This window comes from Myotis brandtii, unplaced genomic scaffold (genome assembly GCF_000412655.1).
Source record: "Myotis brandtii unplaced genomic scaffold, ASM41265v1 scaffold191, whole genome shotgun sequence".
Lineage (NCBI taxonomy): Eukaryota > Metazoa > Chordata > Mammalia > Chiroptera > Vespertilionidae > Myotis > Myotis brandtii.
In genome coordinates this window covers 719,493-724,735 of record NW_005357115.1, presented here as the reverse complement: position 1 = coordinate 724,735, position 5,243 = coordinate 719,493, and the positions used below count along the sequence as shown (strand labels likewise).

The window sequence follows — 5,243 nt, the reverse complement described above, 5'->3', positions numbered from 1 at the left end:
TGCATATTTACCATGCCTGAACCTTGGTGCAAAACTCCAAACCCAAATCATGGCAGGTAGTTACCATTATCATATGTTTTTCCAAAAGAATCGTGTGTTAGAAGAGGATACTTAATATCTCAAAACTCATTGGCACCAATTCCTGTGTTAGCAACAGTGGTCTGGGTCAGTGCTTAGAACTGGCGTGGGAAGATGTTTTCAAACCCAGCTCTGTCTTGGTGGTAATTTGTGTAACAGCCTCCAGTATGGAGAGTCACCACAAATGTATGCTCTCCTCTCATGCTGCTGAGGCACTTTATACTCTGGAGGAAGGTGGATGGTTAAAGAAAGGCAAAGTAGAGAGAACCTAGAGACAGGACTTGGCTGGAGATCCTAGACAGAACCTAGACACAGAACCTAGAGACAGAACCTAGATAGAGACAGAACCTAGAGACAGAACCTAGAGAGAGAACCTGGCTGAAGAACCTAGAGACAGAACCTAGACACAGAACCTAGAGAGAGAACCTAGGGAGAGAACATGGCAAAAGATCCTGGACAGAACCTGGCTACAGATCTTGGCAGGAGAACCTGGATAGAACCTGGCTGGAGAACCTAGACAGAACATGGCGAGAGAACCTACACAGAACCTGGCTGGAGAACCTGGCTAAAGAACCTGGCAACCGAACCTGCCTGGAGAACCTGGCTGGAGAACCTAGCGAGAGAACATGGAAAGAGAACCTGACCAGAACTTCGCTGGAGATCCTAGCCAGAACTTCGCTGGAGATCCTAGCCAGAACTTCGCTGGAGATCCTGACCAGAACCTGGCTGGAGATCCTGACCAGAACTTGGCTGGAGATCCTGGCTAGAGATCCTGGCTAGGTTGCTGATCAACTGAACGCTGTCCCGGTATCATTCATTCTTCGCCAAATCCGTCCACACCTTTGGGGACCCCTGGACCCGCTGGGGTTGGACCCCAACATTAAAGCTCTATGTCCACTCCCCCGCCCCCCAAAAAAGAAAGGCAAAGTAAAGAGGGGTATTTTAACAAAATTTTTATATTTGTCTCATCGCAACGTGGGGCCTTCATTTTTTCCCCCCAAAGAGCATTTTAGCAATAAATATTTTTTTGGCGTGCTACAAAGGGGCATGTTGATTGGATTACTTGTAGGTTATAAATCATGCTGATATAACAACATTTGAGTTCAGTGGGATCTCAAGAGGTCACTGGGCAGTTTCCTCTTTTACAAATAAGGAAACAGAGCATCACAGAGGCTGTGAAACCAATTACGATCTCACCACATCCTCCCCTTCCACCTCCCTCCAAATCCTTAGTCTGGTGGAAGAAAATGGAAAAGATTTCTTTCCTTAGGATTTTGCTTCTTAGACTATATTGACTCTATGAACAGGATTTCAGAAGCAACTCTTAGATTCAAACTCTTTTTGCTTATTCCCACCATCGTATTCCACCATCCATGTGACAAGAGTAATGTGCGGTAGGAAGAAAAGATAGAAATGGGTTACAACAGCCTCTCTACACTCTCCTGCCCTCACCCCCTTGGGTGGCCTGCAAGGTGGTGAGTGGCCACACTAGACAGTACCCCTGTCTCCAGAGGTGCCTGTGGCCAGGATGGCTGGGATTCCTCATCCTTTTCTATCTGTAGCCTGGATTCTTCCCTCTCCCTAACTTCCACGAGAATACAATTGTAGATCAGAACTTCCCCCAGTGAACAGGACCACAGTCCACCCGGAAAAGGTCCTGGGAATGGTGTAAATCCTACCGTGGGCGAAAACCAAATCCAATTAGAGACATGAAGGGCAAACTGGAAGGGAGTACAGAAGTCACAAAGCAGTGTGGGTGGGGAACTGGACTAGTTACGCCAGTCATTTTCTTCCTACCACATTCCCTTCTTTGAGAACCTGAGGGCAACCACATGACCGATGCCCTTGGCCATTAGTAACTAAACCAGGAGTAGACATCTGGCCCAAATTAGAACTTGGTGTTGGGACACTGAGAAGCAGGCCTGGTAGTTGTCTGTGAGTGCTGGACTCATAAGATCCTGTGGCAGAATCCTGTGAAGCAGGCAGTCAAGCTTGATTAGAGGGAGAAGATGGGACAGATGCGCAGAGGCACAGACAATTGAGAGAAGGGGGAACTCAAGCTCTTCAGTGACTCAGGAATAATTCTCAAAATTGGGTTTCATAATATTCCCTTATACATAAATGCACAAGCAATCCCATTTACTTCAGTTAGTCTGAGTGGGTTTCTGGTTGTAGCAACTGAAGCTCCGCCATCCTAAGATGAAATGTCTGGGTGGAGGTGTGAGGGCTGGGGGTGAGAGAAGGAGCCAGGAGAAAAGATAACTCTGGTCACTTTTCTGGAGAGAATAAATCGAGAGTCCAAGTACATGCACAATATCCAGACATTCAAACTTTGAGACAGCCCCATTTCCAATGTGTTACCTTGCCCAAATTTCTGTTTAGAGAAATAGGATGTGTCTGTTTAAATATATAATCTTGGCATTAGAAGGGCCTTTCTAAGTGAGGCACAAATCTGGAAAACATAAAAAAGGGCTGACAGATTAGACTACCCATCTTCACATTTTAAAAAACCTTTGACAAAACTCAAAGTGAAGGATCTACGTGACGGTTGGGAACCCCCTGCACTGGTGTAGATTCCCTCCAGCTGAAGTTCAGACACTCCCTCTAGGCTGCTAGATGGGGGTCCACCCATCCGTGGCTTTGTGGTTGCCATGACTACTGAGAGTGTCACAACCATGGGCAGCAAGACTATGATCTCTCACTGTCCCAAAATGAGAAAATAAAAGGGAAGAAGAGGAAATGGGGTGTAATGAAAACTGCATGTGAACAACAGGGAGGGGGCAAGAGCATTGCGAAAGATGAAAGAAATGAGCGGTTTATCTCTCTTCTGTTCCTGGGCCCTCTCCTTTGTGATTTCATGGTGATGCATTAGCTCACAGAGCTGTTATGTCAGTCATGGGCTCACTGGTCATGCATTAACTCACGGAGCTGTTATCTCAGTCATGGGAGTTGTGGGAACTAGCATTAACTGAGTGGTTATGGTGGTGGCTTAGGAAGGCAGCCCACTCCATCTGACCCCCAGCCCAAAGGGTAAATTAAATCTATTGATTATCCAAAAGGCTTCTGAACACAATCTTTAGGTCTAACATTTCCTTCCCATTCTTATAATTTCCTCTTCCCCTAAATTCCCTTCAGTCTTACCACCCACCAGAATGGAGAATTGAAATTAGGTTCTTTTACTTAATAGCCTGCCAAACGATAAACAACTCTCTCAAACTAAGCCGCATTTCATCTAGGGAGAGGGCAATAAAAATAATGATCTATGTGGTCAAGAGTCCTCTGAGACGTTTTTATAGCATCGCAGATGGCTTTCCAAGTTGCAGAGCAGCTTTCTTTCTTTCTGTATATCTCAATTTCTCAGGCGATAATTTGAAAATAATACTAGCTGCCTGCTGCCTATTTCTCGGGTGATTAGATCTTGAGGGTCTCCACATAAAGCACTTCGAATTTTAGAGAGAAGGTGGAAAAAATCATATGGAAGCCTCGTATAAAGAGAAGGCTGGGCATATTGCAATGTTTGGGGGGAAATGATTTGGCCCAGAGAACATTTAACTCCATGCAGCATAAGGTGCTTAAGACGACTCAAGTCTAAGCAGTGCACTGTCATTTCAGATATGTCTTGGATAGTTTTAGAGCTTCGATGGTTACAGGAAGCGCCTGTTTAGTAAGAGATGGGTGGGGTGGTAAGAGAAAAGAGATTTGCATTTACACCCAAATCCTATCAGTATTAAAAACAAAGCTGCTTCACTTAGGTTTTCATCTTGGTGACTTTCTGGCGTTGGCCTCTGCACAGAGTCTATGTTCCAATTCAACCCTAGGTCTCTTTATAGCATACCACCTTTCCTTCTCCCCAAACCAAGAGCACTGGGTCCCTGAGCTTTGACAATCCAGATCAGAGGTAGCACCAATAGTGTTGAGAACAGCAGCCCCAGGGAAAGCCTGCTTCTCTGATTTTGTCCATCTCCTCATCTGTAAAATGGGCGTGATACTAATAAACACACTCAGGCTATTGGGATAATGACATGAGATAGAGCCCCCCAAATACTTCAGCACACTGCTTGGTGTAATAAAAAAACAAGCCTAATTTTTATAGGTGCATTGTGAAAAACATGGTGGAGATGGGCAGGGTATAAATAACTGAGCCTGGCCGATGTGGCTCAGATGGTTGACCTATGAACCAAGAGATCACAGTTTGATTCCTGATTGGGGCACATGCCCAGGTTGCGGGCTCGATGCCCAGATTTCATGCTCGATTCCCAGTGTGGGGCATGCAAGAGACAGCCAATCAATGATTCTCTCTCATCATTGATGTTTCTATCTCTCTCTCCCTTTTCCTTTCTCTTGGAAATCAATAAAAATATATTTAAAAAAATAATTTGAGTTGACCACTGTAGAAAGCAGGGTGGCAGTTCCTCAAAAAGTTAAAAATAGTATTACCATACGATCCAGCAATTCCCCTTCTGGGTATCTACTCAAAAGAACGGGAAGCAGGGTCTCAAGTAAGTATCTGTGTGCCCATGTTCATAACAACATTGGAAGCAACCTAAGTGTTCATTGAAGGATGAATGAATAAGCAAAACATAACCGATATATATATAATGGAATATTATTCAGTCCTAAAATGTAAGGAAATTCTGACACATGCTACAACATGGATAAGAGGGCATTGCGTTTAATGAAATAAACCAATTGCGAAAACACAAATACTGTATGAAGTACTTAAAGTAATAAAAAATCATAGAGACAGAAAGTAGAATGTTGATTACCAAGGGCAGTCGGGGAGGGAAGAATAGGCAGTTTTGTTTAATGGGTACAGAGTTTCAGTTTCACAAGATGAAAAGAGTTCTGGAGATAGATGGTGGTGATGGTTGTGCAACAATACGAATATACTTAATGCCACTGAACTGTACACTTAAATGGTTAAGCTGGTAAATTTCAGGTTGTATGTATTTTACCAGAATTAAAAATTTTTGAAAACATATTGTTAGTGATTCTTCCACAGATGGCATTAAATTTTTTTTGCTTTTTTTTTTTTTCCTTGCAGGAAATTTGCTCCTTTAAGTTGAGGCCAAACAAAGAATTACTACTCATGGTTTTACAATTTGCATGGCTGAATGAATATACTTTTGATAGTTTTATCATGTTTCTGATTGTTACCAAAAATA

General features: G+C 43.5%; 1 long non-coding RNA gene across 1 annotated transcript; it reads right to left on the bottom strand.

Moving 5' to 3' along the window:
• Window positions 1-517: 517 nt before the first annotated feature.
• On the bottom strand, window positions 518-812 carry LOC106725848. The gene is made up of 3 exons (XR_001361847.1): window positions 801-812; window positions 616-717; window positions 518-567 (listed from the first exon to the last, which is right to left on the bottom strand). It is a non-coding gene; the product is annotated as an uncharacterized LOC106725848 (long non-coding RNA).
• Between the last annotated feature and the right edge of the window lie 4,431 nt (window positions 813-5,243).